This window comes from Anomaloglossus baeobatrachus, chromosome 1, assembly GCF_048569485.1.
Source record: "Anomaloglossus baeobatrachus isolate aAnoBae1 chromosome 1, aAnoBae1.hap1, whole genome shotgun sequence".
Classification (NCBI taxonomy): Eukaryota; Metazoa; Chordata; class Amphibia; order Anura; family Aromobatidae; genus Anomaloglossus; species Anomaloglossus baeobatrachus.
This window is the reverse complement of record NC_134353.1, coordinates 75,057,481-75,077,698: the sequence shown is the minus strand read 5'-3', so window position 1 is coordinate 75,077,698 and position 20,218 is coordinate 75,057,481. Positions and strand designations below refer to the sequence as shown.

Sequence of the window (20,218 nt, the reverse complement as noted above, 5' to 3'; positions counted from 1 at the left end):
CAGCACCCTACTTTCTCATGCTCTGCTATACATCTTTCCCTCAGCACCCTGCTTTCTCATGCTCTGCTATACATCTTTCCCTCAGCACCCTGCTTTCTCATGCTCTGCTATACATCTTTCCCACAGCACCCAGCTTTCTCATGCTCTGCTATACATCTTTTCCACAGCACCCAGCTTTCCCATACTCTGTTATCCTTCTCTCCCTCAGCAGCCAGCTTTCCTATACTCTGTTATCCTCTTTTCCTCAGCACCCAGAGTTCCTATATTCTGATATCCATCTTGTCCTCAGCACCCAGCTTTCCTATGTGTCGCGGGCGGGGAGGACGCCGTCGCTGCTGCGCTCTCGATAACACTCGGGTCCGGCGCTGCTGCAGCTACTGCTGCTGCTCGGTGGCTCGAGCGGTGGGCCGGATCCAGGGACTCGAGCTGCGCTCCTCGCCCGTGAGTGAAAGGGGTGGTTGGTTTGGGGGATTTAGTCCGTGACGCCACCCACGGGTCGTGGTGAAGATGGGCACCACCGCTGCTGGTGACGGGGATCCCGGGAGCGATGGTAGGGAGCAGCTGGGATGTTGTTTTCCCCCCTCCGTGGGGAGGGGTCGGTGGTCCCGGGGCCCAATGATGTGATGGGGAGGCAGGGTTGGTGAGGTGCAGGGTTGCAGGGACAGCACGGCACGGTGCCGGATGGCACGGGTGTACTCACTCAGTAAGAAACGTACAAAGTCCTCGGTAAACCAAACGGCTGGATGGACGGGTCCCGCAGCCGGCTGCTGTGTCTCTCCCCGGACAGGTGATGGCGGCTGTCTTTCCCTGCACCTTGATGTTCTCGTTTGACTACTATGGATCCCCAACGGTAGTCCGCTCCCCGGTGTATGGGTACCGGAGGAGCCCGTTTGCCCGCAGGTGCTGGCCCTTGGGTCTCTAGCCTTAGGCGGTAGCTGTATACCCTCACGGTGTGGGCGGTTGCCTTCAATCGGGACTTTTGCTGTTAGGAAACCCCTTGGGTTCCGGTCACATTCGGATTTGACTATTATCGGCGGCTACAAGCCTGGTCGGGGTCCGATTGCCCTGCCTGTGTGTGCTGGCTTCACTTCGCTCCCCGGTCGGTACCGGCGGGCCAACGCCCGACCCCGGTCCTACGGTTCCGCGTTGCTTCACCACTCCTGCAGACGGCCACCACCGTCTGCCAACCTTGCTGTCAGCCTGTGAACTCCTCGGTGGGTGGGGCCAACCGCTTGGCTCCGCCCCACCTGGTTTGGACATCAGACACTGGAGGGAGGCAACAAGGGTTTTGTGTTTGGCTGGTGTCCCTGTCTAATGGGGGTGGGGGTGTTTGTGTGTTATCTGTGATGACCTGGCTAGGCCAGGGCCCCACATATGTTCTGATATCCATCTTGTCATCAGCATCCAGATTTCCCATGCTCTACTATACATCTTTCCCTCAGCACCCTGCTTTCCCTTGCTTTGCTATACATCTTTTTCTCAGCACCCAACTTTCCCATGCTCTGCTATACATCTTTCCTTCAGCACCCAGCTTTCCCATGCTTTGATATCAAGGGCAAGTTGGGTGCTGAGGGAAGGATGTATAGCAGAGCATGGAAAAGCTGGGTGCTGAGGACAAGTTAGATATCAGAACATAGAAAAGGTGGGTGCTAAGGGAAAAAGGGATATCAGAGCATGGGATATATGGGTGCTGAGGGAAAGAGTCAAGTGTCAGTGTAATTATCCTGTACCCCGAGGGAGTGGGACAGGGAGTGGGGCCCAGGTCTAAGTTTTGCACCAGGACCCATCAAACTCTAGTTACACCGCTGCTGCTATGGGCAAATGTTCCTCTTTTCATTTTCAGATTATTTTTCTTTTCTTAACTCTCTTCCAATAGTGTTTGTGCACTAGTTTTTTTTATTTAATGTGAATGTCTCCTCCAGTCTTGGCTCTATGCGTTATGCGTCTTATCTTGGGACCATCAATGGTATTTTTTTTTATTGTCACCTTCCCTCGTGCGCATCGTTTGGTAAAATGCCTTCATATATGATCCCGGATAATGTGCTTCCTAAACATAATTGGTTCGGCCATGAAAAATTAATTGTATAATAAATATGTGAGTGTAGATCTCTGGAGGTCAGCATTTCCTATGAATTACAGCCAACGTACAATGGAAAAAAAGAAAAAAAAGCTTGGTTGCCTGAATCTGCTGCACAGAAGTACGGAGTCTGTATAGAATTCTGTAATCTGGGTTTTCTTCTATATAAAAGGCCTCATTTTCCAGCAAAACCTGTCTGTTTCCCATGGCAACCAATCAAAGCTCAGCTTTTATTCCTGAAACTGGTCTTGGAAAATGAAAGCTGCGCTGTGATTGGTTGCTAAGGGTAATAAAGACAGTTTTCCTATTAAATAATTTTGATATTATTTTTCACCCTTTCCTCCCTTCTTTTTGTTCTGCTTTGGGGTCTGGGGAGACGTCAGATCATAAAAAAATGTATATTTGGACATTTTCACGGTGCATCGATGCAGTCCGAATCAAATTTTTTTAGCCAATTTCGACTATGTACAAATATATGAGGGGACGGTACAGAGATCTCTCTAAGGATCTTTTTACACCTAGGCCTGTGACGGGGATAAGGGGGCATCCACTACATTTAGAGGAAAGAAGGCTTAATCATAATCATAGATGCGGATTCTTTACTGTAAGAGCAGAGAGACGATAGAACTCCTGCCACATGGTGTTGTTATGGTTGATTCTCTGCTAACATTTAAGAGCAGCCTGGATGTTTTTCTTAAAAAATATAATATTACTGATTATGCGCACTAGATTCTGGGATGGAAGCTAGTCTGATTGCCGTATGTGGAGTCAGGAAGGAATTTTTCCCCTAATATGGAGCTTACGGTCCGCCCCATGGAGTTTTTGTCTTCCTCTGAATCAACATGCTAGGCTGTAGGTTTAAAGAGAATCTGTCACTAGGTCCCCCATCTGAGAGCAGCATAATGTAGAGACCCTGATTCCAGTGATGTCACTTACTGAGCTGTTTGCTGTCATTTTGATAAAATCAATGTTTTCTCTGCTGCAGATCTAGCAGTTAGGCCCGTTTCACACGTCAGTGAAAAACAGTGACGTTTTTCACTGGCGTGTAAAACACGCACATGTCCCTGCGTGTGCCGTGAATCACGGCACACGTGGGTTGTCTAAGTGCAATCCGGGCTCCGTTATCCGTGGCCCGTGATTGCACTTAGAAATCAACTCACCTGCGCCCGCTCCCGCTGTCCATGGTGCTTAATCCTCCCGCGACGCAGCATCCGGCCGGCGGTGACCCCCGCAGCAGCTGCTTCCGGGTCGGCTGTGTCGCGCATAATGAATATGCGCGACAGTAATCAGCCAGCTTAGAAGCAGCAGGGAGAACGGGCTGCAGAGGACATCGCTGGACGCCGAGTGAGTTAAAATGTTTATTATTTTAAATGCACGTTTTTTTCTGGCACGTGTTTCACGGACCACACCACTGCGTGGTCCGTGGAACATCAGTGATGCCAGAAAAAAATGGACATGTCTGCGTGCAGCAATTACGCACACGCGGGTACGCCGCACGGAGACACGTGCAGTGAAAAATCACTGACGTGTGAGCAGACCCATTCATTATAATGGGTCTGCGTATGTCAGTGACAGTGATTCTGGTACGTTTAAAAAAAAGCACAAACGTCCCAGAATCACTGACATGTGAAAGGGGCCTTATACAGAGCTCATGAATATGCTGAACTACCCGGCAGCAGCCAAGTAGTCCTCTAATGATTTACAGCTGATTAACCAGGGATTTTATCAAAACTATACTAAGCAGCAGAGTAAGTGACACATCGCTGGAATCAGGATCTCTGCCCCAACATTATGCTGCTCTCAGATAAGGTGGCAAAAACCTGGTGACAGATTCCCTTTAACTCAATGGGTTAAAGGGGTATTCCCATCTCTAAGATCGTATCCTAATTTAGCTGACCGCTATCTCTCCCGACACATACATTCTCGGCTCTACTGAGAGTGTACAGTATATGCTTTCAAGAAAAAGAATGATAGAATCATAGAATGTTGGAAGGGACATCAAGGGCCATAAGGTGCAACCCCCTGCAAGTGCAGGTTTTCCTAAATCATCCCAGATATGTTTATCCAGTTTCCAGTTCAAAATTTCCATTGATGGAGAACTCACTATAGAATCATAAGACATGAGATTCTTGTCGCAGCGTCTTACACCATTGAAATCACAAGGAGAATTCATTAAAAATTCAAAGGCCTTACCCTGAGAGGCGTATATCTAAATATTAAAAAAGTAAATATACTAATATGGGTCCACTGGACTGATCATTATCTCCATTGACATCTGTCGGAAGAAAGTCGGGAGGACCTTAAGCATTGAAATCAGATGACTTTCCTCTTGTATGGGGGTCTTTCATTTTTTATTGTAATGTGATCTGTGGAATGTAGGTGTCCGTGCCTGGATTGAGGTCATCAGTGTCTTGCCTCATGAAGAGTATATGTAGAGGACACCTTAGACAGTATCTGTGTTTCACGCTAGGTACGGGGAAGTACCAAGTGAATGGCGAAAGGTATGGGAAACCCTGTGTCCAACCCCTGACCAAACCTATTGCTGGTCCCTGAGGTCCCTCACCACCCTAGATAGGTTCTGCACCTATGCGCCAGGACGGATACTTGTCCTTAGGTATCCTTAATGCTGGGCCCTAAATCGGGAATGGGTGAGATGAGCTCTTCGTCAACGCCATTAAACAACTATAGAAAACACAAGGAGGACACACGGGGGAAAAGAATGAACTACTTATCATTAGATGGCTATGGTAGAAGTTCAGCAGAGTTTTCAGTAACGATACCACAGAGGAGTGCAAGCCACATGCTTGCAACCAAGGCTTGAAGGAACTGAAAAATATCACCAGCACCAGTCCAAGGAAGGACCAAGGGAATACTGACAATCAACAGCTGGGTGGAGGCGAGCTCCTGCTGGGTCCAAAAGGGAAAGAGATGAATCCAGCAGGAAAGCTACCTATACCAATGAATGCTAACAGCAGGAACAAGGGAAAGTCAGGAAGCATTCAGCGCAGCCAGACGCTGTGACCTTCTGTGGCCAGAAACCACATGACTGTCACCCGTGACACTGTGTCCATCACCCTGAACACTGTTTGGCAAGGTTAACAAGAACATAGTTTTGCCATCTGAGTCAAATGGACCTATTATGCTAATCAGGGTTTAATCATAGTGGGACCCATTTTATTTGGATGTGGAGAATAAAAAAGAAAGTTTCTCCATCTTCTCTATTCTGTCAGTCTGTGACAATCGGATCGCATTCAGATGTCATCCGAGTGCAGTCTGATTTTCTTCACGGACCCATAGACTCGAGTGGTCGAGTGCCCCCTGATTCTCGGAGGCAAATCAGTGCTTCTACTTTTCTCCTTGGTAAAATCAGACATATGCCATTTGTCATTGAGCAACATTTGTCCGAGTGTGATCCGATTTTTTGATGGTTCACACTTGGACCAAAAATATGGTCGTCTGCACGAGTCCTAAAGGGCGCGTTACACGCTATAATGTATCTGACGATTGCATGTGCGAAGTGACACGCCCAGATCGTATTTACGATTTGCCGGTATCGCTGATGTTGTTTATTTGCTGTCACATGTAAGGATCTCAAAATCGACGCATCAGCGATCAACGATATATTGTTGGACCCAGGCGGTCGTTTGAATGTTGTTCGATGTTGGCAGGGTGTCAAACGGAGCAATATGTCGGCTGCTTCCCCAAAACGAACAATTTTTTAAAAATGAACGACGTGTCAATGATCAACGATTTTCATCCTATTTGCGATCGTTCAGAGTCGCTCGTAGGTGTCACACGCAACGACGTCGCAAACGATGCCGGATCTGCATCACGGAATCTGTGACCCCCGACGACATATCTCCCGGTAAATTGACGCGTGTAACGGGCCCTTTAGGAAACTCCACCTCATTCTTACATTGGGATTCCGCTGACTGCCTTCATTTCTGAATACATAAAGCTTGAGGTTCACTTGTACGCAAGTTGTCATATATTTTTTGTAATAATGTTTAGCAGTGAAGGAAGCTTTAATTTTTAGTAATATTTGCCTAATTAAAACAAGCCGTTTGTACAACAATCCCAGCCATGCTCATTTACAGATAAATTAAAATAACTCACCAAACCGTATCCTCCGCTGAATATATTATTAGCTCATTATTACTCATTTGAATAATCGCTCTCAGCCGTGCCAACGTCGCCATCATCTTGGCATAATACAATATCAGAAGCCTTTTTATTTTCCAAGTCTTGATGCAAAATGAATAAAAAACCAGCACAATACTGGCAGCAGCCACCGGCGATAACCTTATACGACCTCGGCACGGCTGCCATCTTTCAGTCCGGTGGACAGGTTTTGCAGTGAGGGCCCAGCTCTTGCTTTGTGTCAAGAGCACGTCCAGCTTTGGATGTTCACTTAGAAAAACATTCATTTTAACGTGAACACAGTTGGGCATTATAGTCTGTGCCAAGCCGTAGCGGCAATGTGCGGTGGCATTGTAATGCTTGAGAGCATCTCTTCAGCCTGCAGCCATGGGGATTCCTGGAGACCTGTCCATCAGCTGGTTCTTGGCTTATTGGAGTCATTTCCATAATATAATAAATTGTGAAATGTCACCAGTCATCCAATGATCCAGAATGTCTGATCATCCAACTCTTGTTTTTAACATAAACTTGTGATATAATTTACCATGAGCTTATTATAGCCACCTGATAATAATCTGGAACATATGGAACCCATCAGGTCCCATTTTAGGGTATTCATCATACCACGAAGGGGGACCATCCGGGTCCCTCACCACTGTAGATATATTCCGCACCTATGCTCTGAGACGGATACCTATCCCTAGGTATCCCTAGTGCTGGACCCTAAATAGGGAACAGATGGGATGAGCTCTTTGTCAACCCCACTAAACACTATAGAAGCGATAACGAGAGGTTTCCAATTCTGGTTGGTCCTGTTCCATCTGTACATGACCCACATTGTTAGCAAGCAATTAATGTGTAACTGACCCAAAGCTCAAAGATCATGACAAGACTGTGTTTTGTGTGGTTTCTCCTCATGAAGAAGTTAGAAATAGTTTGAAACGTGTTGAGAATAAAACCAAAATCACTCTACACAGCGGCCTGTGAGACCCAGCTGGATCTATCTACTGGGGAGAGAAGTCTGAGCAGAAGTGGTCTTCATGGAAGAATTGCAGACAAAAAGCCATGTCTTGAACATGAAACTGTCAAGCTACCACTAGAAGGCGCAGGGTCTCAGATAGGAAAAGAACTCCTGAGTGTAGTTAGACAGAAGCCCACTAGAGGTCGCTAACAAGAGCAGGGATAGTCGAGCAGTCAGGGTCTAAGCCGGGATGTCACGTCAGTATCGAGGAGAAAACAAGCCAAAGTCAAAGAACAGAGCAGAGGTCAGATACCGGCAGAGCAAGTAAGCACAGGACAGGGCATGGGAAACACAGGACAGGAGACCGGAGGACAGGGAGGTATTGACAAAAGGATGGGTAGGAGAGACAGACGTATGGATGGGCAGGAGGAACAGAGATAAAGACAGGCCGGGGAAACGGAGGTGAGGTCGGGGGATGGAGGTCAGGTCATGCAAGAGGGATGGAAGTCAGGTCGGGCAAGGGGAGCGGAGGTCAGGACAAACAGTTCTGGGTAGCAGGACAAGAACCAGAGAACGTCTCACAGGAACGGAGCACACAGCAGAGCCATAAATATCACTGGCGGCGTCCCAGAGGCAGCAGCACCAAGATATGGCGGCGTGACTCCCGGAACAAGGCAAGAACAAATAGGCCCCTCCCGGGGGCAGGATATACGCACCGGCTCAGGAACGGCAAAGCTGTGCTTGAATCATGACAGAAATCAGTACTCAGAGACTCAAAAAAAAAATCAGCAGGTACTAAGGACTGATGAGATAAAATGTGAAAAAATTTGGCTGTAACAGAATTAAGTTTATTCCGGAAGAGCTGGAGAGCAGTACCATAATGAGTGTCTGCAGGGATCAGGGAAGCATGGTGGCAGGTCCTCACAGGTTTGGGGCTGAATTTCACCAAATTGAGAATTGGAAAGGATTAATGGTGTCCTTAATGCTAAGAAATACAGGCAAACACTTATCCTTATTGCAAAACAATTATGGCTTCATTTGATTAGCTCAAAATATATTCTGCAGCAGAACCATAACCCCAAACATACAACTAAAGTCATTAAGAACTATATTGAGTATAAAGACAAAACAAAGATATAAGGATTTATGCCATCCTCACACACAGAATATTTGTGGTTAATTCTCCAAGATGTTTGGAATAACATCTCTGAGAACAACCTCTCTGCTGAGTTCCCTCAAAAACTTGTACAGCTATTTAACCAAATAAATAAGTAACTAAATGAAAAAAAAAAAACATGTGCGTTCCCTCCGATTTTTGATAAACAGCACAGGTAAAGCAGACAGCTGCCAGCTGCAGCTCTCAGCTGTCTGCTTTACCTTGTCTGGTTATCAAAAATAGAGGGAACCCCAATCCATTTTTTTTTAATTTAAATAATTATATAGAAAAATAAATGGCATGGGGTCCCCCCTATTTTGATAACCAGCCAAGGTAAAGTAAAAAGCTGGGGACCAGTATTATCAGAGTGGCAATGGCCATCGTTATTTGGCCCTTCCCAGCATAAAAATAGTAACCCGCAGCCGCCACATTAAATGCACCAATTCTGGTTCTTTACCCACCTCTTCTTTATTGCCCTGGTACGATGGCAATTGAGGTAATTGTTTATAGAGTTGATGTCAGCTGTGAATTGTCAGTTTCTATCAAGCCCAGAGGTTAGTAATGGAGAGGCATCTATAAGACACCCTCATTACTAACCCAGTAGATGTAAAGAGAAAAAAAACACACAAAAACATTTTATTTTAACAATTTACTCCCTGGCTCTCCCTAATTACTCTCTCTCCCTAGTTCACCAATTTGTTAGAAAAGAAAAGAAAAGAAAAAAAGCCATGTGGTTCTAAGAATCCAAAGTAGTCCACGAAAGCAAGCCTGAAAGACATAAAAAGAGATGATTAAAGAAATAAAGACTGGATATAGTCCCTCGTTCACTAATTTATTCCCAAAAGAACTCCCATGCAGCTTTAAACTCCATATGGAGTTCACATGACGTTCCCCTACTCAGTCGTCCAGCGTATGGAGCCTCGTTCAGAGAACAAACCCAGTGCAGGGTCTCACATAGCTTGGTCACATAGAAAGTAGCACGAGAGCTGGCGGCAGTAATGAGCTGTGACGTATTGGGCTCTGCATGCTTGCTGCATCTTTGTGGTGACCACAAAGATGCACATTTTTGGTCCCAAAAAAACACTCCCTCAGCATGCATTTTTTGCCGTATTTTACTACGTTTTTTTTTTACAGCATTTTTGCCCAGTGCGTTTTTTAAGTCTAATCTATTGACTGGAAGGGCTCAAAAACGCTGGTAAAAACGCAGAAAGAATTGACATGCTGTATCTTTTTGGTCACCACAAAGACGCAGCCAAAAAAAAGCTGCAACGTGCGGACAAAAAAACTGAAATCTCATAGACAATGCCGGGAAAGGACCAAAACTACACCCAAAAAACGTGCAAAACCACAACGTGCGCACAAGGCCTTAAGGCCTTAATTTCACAGTGGCCAGGTCACAAAGAAAGCTGGAGAGATAACTGCAGTGACGAGCGGTGATGTCATATGGTTACTGCAGTTCACAGCAGCGGCTCTCACAATACCTTCTATGTGACCTGGCCACTGTGAACTGCGGTAACCTTATGATGTCACCGCTTGTCACTGCCACCAGTTTTCGCTGTATTTTCATTGTTGCTCATTCATCAATCGAGTGATCGGATTGTTTATGGCGGAAAAAAATTATTGTTCTCAGCAGCACATCGTCCGGTGCAAACTGCAGAAGAGCTGCTGATAACATGACACTGCAGGAACAGATTGATGTACTAGTGATCATCCTGTGCCCATCATTCTTCGTCAACCTATGTAAAGAGGCCGGGAAACAAGTGCAGAACAACATCAATATTGTCGATCGGGTTTGTTTAAACCACTCCATCTTTTTTTTTTTTTTCCAGTGCTGTAGTGGTGCTTTAAATCTTAGTCGCCTGCCCTCTGTCTTAGTGCTCGATTCCACTTGCACATAGCTGTCGATATGCTAATGACCCTCTGCTGCAAGCGTGAACCGAGGGTCATGCGACTGTGATCCGATTTTGCAATCGTATCACAGCTGCGGAGGAGAGGGGAGAGCACTTTCTCCCTCTTCTCCACGGTCTGTCTTTGTGTATATCGCACTGTGGTCAGATGACATGCGAGTCCAGTGCAATCTTTCATACGCTCCCATAGACTTGTATGGGTGCGTGTGAGCCGAGACTCACTGACGAACGCAGCATGCTGCAATTCATTTCTCATGCCGATATGGCAGGGGAAATAAATTACAGATGAACACTGCCCCATAATTTTGCATTGGTGCGAGTACAATCCGATGTTTTATCAGATTGCACTCACCCCTGCAAAACGCAAGTTGAACCGAGGCCATATACTCAACCCCTCTGGCTTCACCCTGTACCAACTCCACTCCCATCCCACAGTGCCATCTTGTACACATAACTTCTGACCTGCTGAAGTCAGAAGTTGAGTCACAAAGTCTCAATACAAGTCTTTGAGAACCAGAACAAGGCTCTCATAGAGTTGCACTCTCCATGAAACACTGGAGAAGGTCACAAATTGCCCAAGATCGACTGGAGCGGCGGTGGAAAAAGATGGAGCCGCCAGAAGGTGAGTATATGACAGGGGTCAGGGGGCTTACATTTAAAGCACCACTCCATCGGGGAAATTAGAAGAATCGGTGAAGTGGTAATTTAGCGGTCTGACCTAAATGATTGAATGTGATGGTGCAATATGTGAGCAGTAAGGGCCCCACTTTAATCTTTTGTCCACGGCCCCACTTTGTCTAAAAGTGGCTCTGGGTGTTATTAAACCCTTCCTTATCTTGATTCTAACCTTCGAATGGCGGCCTTAGATGTGGATATTTCACGGCACTTGTAAAGATTGCATTGTATAATAAATATGTCTGCGACCAAGAAGAAGAACGAGTTGTCAGGATTGGAACTGTATTTGTCGTCCAGAAGAGAGGAAGGTCATCTGTATAAAACACCTCCGATAAAATCTATAACCACTGTCCTGCTGAATGTATAACCGGGCGGATTTATTGATGCATTAAACTTTCATCTAGGGCAGTGTCAGTAAAGAATCCCATGAGAAATGTAAACTGAGTCGTTAATCTTGGGATCGATACTTTTGGGAGTTTTAGGAAAGTGCTGTACAAAAAGTTACTAAAATAGCAAGAGGAGCAAAAAAAAAAAAGGTGGCAACGTGGCCTGCATATGCTCAGGAAGGGGGGTCTACAATTACAGACCCCCGGTTTTTCCATCAGTTACCATTTTTTATGCGTTTATATCTGTATGCCTATCCTCATGCCAGCAAAGTCAATGAGAATCCGGATGTTTTGTGCACACGTTGCTTATTTTATCCTTGCAGATTTGGTGCAGGAAATAATCTGCAGCGTGTCAATTGTTAGTGCGTTTTTTGTCTGCTTTTTTTTAGCCCTTACACCCATTGACTTAATTAAAAAAAAAGGCATGACATAAAAAAGCAGAAGGTGCAGATTTGATGCGGAAAATTTTTGTACCAAATCTGCAGCGTGCGCACATAGCCTTAGAAAGCAAAGAGATCTATGGTAATCTGTCACAGGTCACAGACAGTCAGGTGATGCCATAGAAGGTCACAGCGTCTGGCTGCGCAGAATGCTCCCTGACTTTCTATTATTCCTGCTGTCAGTATTCATTGGTATAGGTAGCTTTCCTGCTGGACTCATCTCTCCCCCTTTTTGGACCCAGCAGGAGTTCGCCTTCCACCCAGCTGCTGATCGTCAGTATTCTCTTGGTGCTTAAATACTCCCATCTTCCCTGGACTGGTGCTGGTGATATTTTCAGTTCATTCAAGCCTTGGTTGGAAGCAGAAGGCTTGTACTCCTCTGTGGTATCATTTCTGAAAACTTTACTGAACTTCTACCTGAGTCATCTGTGGATAAGTAGTTCATGCACTTTCCCCTGTGTGTCCTCCTTGTGTCTTCTTTAGTGTTTAGTGGGGTTGACAAAGAGCTCATCCCATCCATTCCCATTCATATTAAGGGCCCAGCACTAGGGATATGTAGGGTCAGGTATCCAGCTCGGCGCATAGATGCAGTACCTATCTATGGTGGTGAGGGACCTCAGGGACCAGTAGCAGGTTTGGTCAAGGGCCACCATCTTTCCTTTCCCTAGACACAGGGGTTCCCTTCACTTTCGCTGTTCCCTTGGTACTTCCCCCGTACCTGGCTATATTCAGAGATTTTCTTACTGCACATTTTGATCAATTTGTCTGAGCACATCTGCCATTACAAGGCATTCTCTTTCGGATAGGCCTATGCCTACAAAATGCACTGATGACAGAGAAGAGTCCAACACGTGTGCTCAGTCATATAGTGATTTGCAGGAACGTTAGTGTATATAGAGATGAATTGCCATCTACTTATGGCCATATTGCTTGTCACTCTACCGTCCAACTGTGTTCATATGACATTTGTGGCACCGTGCACACTAAAAAAAATGCAAAAGCACAAAATGTAAGCAACTCACCAAACACATGCATTCTCGGTTCAGCAGAGCATCCATGTGTTCTCAATATTTAGAGGAGAATAAGATGCTGCCAGAAAGCTATGGTGGTGGTTTATTTCCTGTGGGAATAAAGGATTGAATATGGTAAATTTTTACACGCCCAATCCTTCTTTTGCCAAATTCACTGCACAAGAGTCAGGAGACACCAACCTACTTTTGTTGGGAGAGACCTATAGGGGGTCTCTCTCAGGGTCTCGGAGGAGGATTCCAGATCAGAACTGCGTAGATGAATCAGAAGAAATGACCACACAGAGATGTGTCTCTATCCGAGAGAATCTTAATGCTCTTCTGCCCCTTGTATGCAGAGCATAACATTCTTGTACAGTTTTTCTGCATTGTCTCTTAACCAACCAATTAGCTTGGGTTTAACTCATTCGCTTAGTAAAGCATTTCAGGTGTGTCTAGACATAGACGAGAGTCTATGAATAAAACAATGTCAGTTACTTATTTGAAACTACAGAGAAGTATCTCTTCTATGAATAGTAGAATGTTAGTTACCTATTTGAAACTACAGATAAGTATCTCTTCTTTTCATAAATGTCAGTTACTTATTCATGAATTAAAACTTATTCTACTTAGCCCTAAACATAATTTTTTTTGTTTATACATTCCGTTAATATGTCAATTAGGTATATGTGGAGAAGCAATACATAAAGCATTCAAAGGACAGATTATCTTATTATATTACACTGGACAAACGATTCATAGCCTAGGCCTTCACACTTAGTCATCTTGTCTTACAAAAAATATGTTTGCTTCTTTTTTATTGGCACCCTAACATTTACATTTCCTCATTTCTGGCACAGATAGTTGTGACTTTGTACACTAGATGCTGCAGAGATATTCAGATATTTTTTAGTAATCCAGAATATCTATTTCTCTGGCAGCTATAAAGTTTTATTCATTCTGGACTAAAGGAATTTTCCTTTGCAAATCACATGTATCCTGAGTATTAGAGGAATTGATTGGTAAACCCGACTTTATCAACCTTGGCTTAATACATAATCCCATGTGACAAGAATTGTCTGCCAAGCACCGGCGAACATCTGCTCATCTTATACTAAATAACATTTCTATATGTTAATCTATGGGAAATATATTCTAATCCAATTCATTTGCATTTAGATTTATTACATTTACCTTTTTTCAGATTAGAATGAAAATATATATTTTTTCCGAAGAAGCCCAATACTGCCTGAAAAGGGTCGATAGCAGCTCGCTCTAGTATACCACTACTTTCATTTCTTAGATCTATTTCTTGTAAAACTGGGTTGATCAGGGCGGGACAAGGTATTTTGGTGCCCAAGGCAGACGAAACCGATGGTGCCCTCCTGATGAGCCCTCAGCCCCCAAGAAAAGGGTCACATGATGTCACTAGACGGTATCACAAATCATTTCCATCCAGGTACCTTATAGAAGACGTTGTCACTGATCAGTGTTGCGCAAATGTCTTCCCCTTCATTTGCTCCCCATACTATAAACATCCTGTATACAACCACCCCCCCCACCCTCCCCATACTGTGTCCTCAAATCCCCCTCCCTCCCTCCCCATATTGTGTTCTCAAATTGCCCCCTCGCTCCCCATACTTTGTCCTCAAATTTCCCCCACTCGCTCCCATACTGTGTGCTCAAATTCTCCCCTCGCTCCCCATAGTATGTCTTCAAATTTCTTACCATCCGTTTGCTCCCTACTTTGTGTCCATATACATCCCCCACCCTATTTCCCCATACTGTGTCCTTAAATCCTCCCCTTGCTCCCCATACTGTGTCCACAAATTCTCCCTCCCTCGCGCTCCATACCGTTTACTTAAATTTATTCCGCTCTACCCCTAGTTACAATAAATCTTCAGTGTCTTCAGCTTCATTGGAGCACTAACCACATCAAACGTCTGTCACCTATGCAGCACCGAGGCGTGACGTCAGCAGTGTGTTCAGATGACATGATCACTCTGCTGACATTGCTCTGATCCGGAAATGCTGGTGTTCAGTGTTTCAGTTGTACTTGCATCTGAAAGTACAATTGATCACCGGGAGCCGATGTTCTGCATTTTCTCTGAGCCGGCTGTCAGCTTGACAGTTGGCTCAGTGAACAGCCGACTTCCACTACAGGGGCATCAAAAAGCAGCCGCCATGGGAGACACCTCGCACCACCATATCAGGCTGTCCAACTATGCACTCCAGAGCATTCTCCCAAGGCAAATGCCCCACCTGTTACTCCCCTAGATACACCGCTGATCTACACTGTGTGACCCCTGAGACCAGTGAATTAAGAATGTTGATTGTGAAGGATTAAAGCCCCCATACAGGTTACATGGCAGTCAGCAGACTTTTCAGCCGACACTCCTATAGACACTCCTATAGACAGGAGTGCTCAATCGGCCAAGTGCTCCTTTGTTCGGTATGCGAAAGCCACCAGATGACATATCGGCCGACGGATAATCTTGGGGAGAACAATGTTGAAAATTGGACATGCATGAACGACATTACTCCCGACCATAAGCTGGCTGATGTTCTCATACACATTAGACTGTTGGCTGAACCCATCAATATCGGTGGGTTCAGCTGACATTAGTCTAATGTGTATGAGAGTAGTACAGTATACAGTGCGTCAGCTTTCAGTGTAACTTTCCTGATAGGTGAATTGAAAGATGTATGCAAATGTGGTGCCCTGGACAAGCCAGGGGCCACAGGTAACAACACACACACACCCCCACCCCCAGCAGTTCACAGCAGACATCCCCAGTGAAACTTGATTCCTTTCCTCGGGCTCAGCCAGACACACCAGGTGGGCGGAGTCAGGAGCCGGGAAGACAGTTGGTGGAGCCGTAGGTAGCCGGGGCTGGGCGGTGGCCCACCGGTACTGAATCGGGGAGCCAGCTGGAAACCGGATTGCAGGAGGAGCATGCTCGGAGGTGAAAGAGAGGACTTACATTACCAACCTGGGGTCAGGGGAAAAACACCGCAGCCGCCTGTGGGACCCGTCCATCCAGCCGTGTGTTTTACCGAGAACTGTGTCATCATTACTGGCTGAGTGAGTACCACCGTGCCGTGCAGCACAGCGCTGCCCCCGCGACCCTTTAACTCTCCAGGCCACGTAACCTGCCTGCCAGCTCCAAAACCCTCCACGGGCCCCGGGACCACCAACCCCCCTACCCACGGAGGGGACATAACAACTACGCTGCTCCCTGTCATCGCTCCCGGGATCCCCATCCAGAGCAGCGGTGGTGTCACAACCTCACCACAACCGTGGGTGGCGTCACGGACAATCTCCCTTATCTAACCCCTTTTTACTGTGGAGCCTGGGATCACAGACCGGGTCACGGCACCGTGACACCACAGAAGTGACCCCGTGGCCCGGATCTGAGTACCCCTGGTCCCTGGGCGACACATTTGGCGTCACGAACAGGATCCTACCGCTCTGCCATTTGGTAGACGTGCGCCTTGTTACCGCTGGAGGTGTCCGGCCAAAAATTTTGCAAAGCCGCCATCTTGGTCGTGAAAAATTTCCCGCTCGAGCGTCTTCCCCGAGCAGGAAAGGCGCGAAAGTGGAGCCCCGCCCCCTGAAGAAGGAAGTGCTAAAAAGAGACTAAGGGGGACGGGATGGCGTCCGGCCGCATGTGAACCGCGGCTGTGGAAGCAGGGACGCCAGGACTCTGCCAGTGTTTGGTTCCTGGAACACCGCTGCACGAGATGTCCCGTCCGTCCGGCACCGCTGAAACCTAAGTGCCCGTGCCCGCGGCCAACGCCCCGACCGACCCGTTACCTCTGTCACCGGTAGCGGAGCTCGCAGCGTCTGTGAGGGAGGGCCCAGGTCTTACCTTTGTCACCGCCCTGCCACCGGTCCCGGCTTCCATCCCAGCCACACCACCGATGACGACGGCCTTGGCAGTCCGCCCGGCCGCGACGGAGATGACGACGGCTCCGGCAGTCCGCCCGGCCGCAACGGCAGCAAAGCACCCATCCCAACTATCTGGGCAGCCTGGTTCTGGACTAGGGTCAAGGGGTGCTGCCCATTTCTTAGGGGCAGCATCAGGGCCAGGTTGTTTGGGTGGGTGACTAAAGGACCCGTTCCGTTGCCATTATTAAAAGTGTTTGATTGTTGTTGCAACGTTAAAGTGATATGCATCCCGTGATGGGAAGTTAAAAAGTAATGCTTGTGTTTTAATGTTTGATATGCCTTTCTACTTTTTGCAGTTAAAAGAAAAATAAAACCGGTGATGGACGGGCAGCCCGCGGACGGTCTGCATTTTGCTAGGGGGGAATGTGGCGCCCTGGACAAGCCAGGGGCCACAGGTAACAACACACACACACCCCCACCCCCAGCAGTTCACAGCAGACATCCGCAGTGAAACTTGATTCCTTTCCTCGGGCTCAGCCAGACACACCAGGTGGGCGGAGTCAAAAGATGGAGACGCCCACCCAGGAGTTTAGCTGGCCTGAGGCAGGAAACAAGCCCAGTCAAGTCCAGGGAGAGGAGGAGAGAGAAGGTCTGCAGGGAGACAGAAGCAGACAGGGGCCTAGGTTGGAGCCTAAGGCCCCCGTGCAGCGAGTGAGGCAGACGGTAGTGGCCGTCTGCGAGAGCCGGGAAGACAGTTGGTGGAGCCGTAGGTAGCCGGGGCTGGGCGGTGGCCCACCGGTACTGAATCGGGGAGCCAGCTGGAAACCGGATTGCAGGAGGAGCGTGCTCGGAGGTGAAAGAGAGGACTTACATTACCAACCTGGGGTCAGGGGAAAAACACCGCAGCCGCCTGTGGGACCCGTCCATCCAGCCGTGTGTTTTACCGAGAACTGTGTCATCATTACTGGCTGAGTGAGTACCACCGTGCCGTGCGGCACAGTGCTGCCCCAGCGACCCTGCACCTCTCCAGGCCCCGTAACCCGCCTGCCAGCTCCAAAACCCTCCATGGGCCCCGGGACCACCAACCCCCCTACCCACGGAGGGGACATAACAACTACGCTGCTCCCTGTCATCGCTCCTGGGATCCCCGTCCAGAGCAGCGGTGGTGTCACAACCTCACCACAACCGTGGGTGGCGTCACGGACAATCTCCCTTACCTAACCCCTTTTTACTGTGGAGCCTGGGATCACAGACCGGGTCACGGCACCGTGATACCCACAGAAGTGACCCTGTGGCCCGTATCTGAGTACCCCTGGTCCCTGGGCGACACACATAGACCCATATACTGCATGTGCAGCTGAGAGAGGCCCACCTGGGAAACTAATCTATATCAATCATTTGATGTTGTTTTTTCTATTTATTGGACCATGGTAATCAGAGTACATTTTGCTATATTTTCTCATCTTCCAACTAGTTCCTCCACCAAAGAAACAGGGTAAGATGTGCACAGATGCACGGCTGTCAATCAAAGTGCTGGAATGGGCTGTAGATGCCCCATGACTGAAAGTCAGCAGCTCAAAGGGGGGAATAAATTATTTTTTTGTATTTTCATTTTAACGCTATTTACCTGTAGATTAACCCTATACTGAGACAGGGGCACCTGAACAGGGTGCGTGGAGTTGGCTGCTGACTAGTTGAGCAAGCTAGATGCAAGCGGGGTCGATACCAAGAGGATACGTCAGGGACAAAATCAGAAAGCAAGAGGGTGATCATAATTTAAACTAAGGTGAGAAAACGGGCAGTAGCTCAACTGGAGTTATGGATCAGGGCTGTAACCAGGTCTAGATGGACAAAATAACTGGCAGCCAGAGACTGTCTGCTGAGGTTTATTTTGAAAGGAACCCATACATGGCTCCCAGCTGGGGGGCAGCCGCCACTTGGGGAAAAGGAAGGAGCATCTTCTCACATAGTCAGTTAACCACGGGCAGAGCTTGGGGTGAGGGACACAGTTTGGACCTCGGTCCAATCTTCTTTTACCTCACACCACTCTACACAGCTACAGGGGATTCCAGGGTCTGCGGAGAGTGCAGGAAACACCCACAGCCCGTTCCACATTCCATCCACGGGATTGGAGGGACCTTAACCAGAAAGGACACACTGTGGGAACACCGGCGGTGACCTCTGAATTATCCAGGATCAGCTGGGGCCCATCACGGCAGAGACTGGCACTCTAAGGGGCACTTTGCACAGACGACATTGCAAGCGGATGCTGCGATGCCGTGTGCGATAGTCCCCGCCCCCGTCACAGCTGCGATATCATGGTGATAGCTGCCGTAGCGAACATTATCGCTACGGCAGCTTCACATGCACTCACCTGCACTGCGACGTCGCATTGGCCGGCGAACCGCCTCCTTATTAAGGGGGCGGGTCATGCGGCGTCATAGCGACGTCACACGGCAGGCGGCCAATAGAAGCGGAGGGGCGGAGATGAGCGGGATGTAAACATCCCGCCCACCTCCTTCCTTTCGCATAGCCTGCGTGAGCCGCAGGACGCAGGTAAGAGATGTTTCTCGCTCTTGCGGCTTCACACACAGCGATGTGTGCTGCCGCAGGAACGTGGAACAACATCGTAACATCGGTATTTCCCAATTCATGGAAATGCCGGACCCTACACCGATGATACAATTATAACGCTTTTGCGCTCGTTAATCATATAAAAAAGGATTTACACACTACGATATCGACTGCGACGCCGGATGTGCGTCACTTTCGATTTGACCCCACTGACATCGCACCTGCGATGTCGTAGTGTGCAAAGTGCCCGTAAGGGTGACAACTGGACAGTGAGTAAAAACTTTGACCTGCAACTACTACCACCCTCGTCATCCTCCCTGGGGCCTAGCGCTACCTGTGGGGAGCTGAACCATCCCAGCTGCGACACCATTTTCCCCAGAGGACAGCACCCGCTGCGGCGGCTAATCCCTGGCCGCATACCACAGGTAGCATCACGAGACAACTACTACTTCCAATATCCTCATCATCCAACCATCCTTCTCCATTTCCCTTTTGTGGACACCTTGGGGTCACGAAACCGGGCAGGGCCACCCGTGACATCCTCTGACCCTCCACCAGCCCGGTGACGAGTATTCCCAATACCCCGTGGGGTGCTCCACCGCCATATTACAGCCAGGGCAGCAGTATGTATGCAGCATTAAGTATGTAGCAGCAGTACAGTATGCTCAAACACAGATGTGACAGTTTTTCAGCATTATGCATTGGATAAAATACATCTCAAATAGTTTTTTTTTTTTTTCCAACTGACCTTGATTCAGTATCACAATTAAATATGCATATATCCGCTCCCGGCAGAAAACACCATTTGTTGCACTTTTCTTAGCTGACGCAGTGATTTCTCTGTGTTTTGCTAGGAGTAGACATCAGACATTTAGAGGAAGAACACAAGCCAGCCTAATGCCTTCAAGTCACAATTAGTATGTGTTCTCTGAAGGAAAATTTACTTTATTTATGAAAACTATGTATTAGAATTCTGCTTTCTGTACAGGTTAACAATGGTTGT

General features: G+C 47.5%; 1 protein-coding gene across 2 annotated transcripts in view; it reads left to right on the top strand.

The window, feature by feature from the left end:
• SORCS2 (sortilin related VPS10 domain containing receptor 2) overlaps positions 1-20,218 on the top strand; it is a 1,328,268-nt gene that overhangs the window by 306,845 nt on the left and 1,001,205 nt on the right. The window lies entirely within an intron of this gene.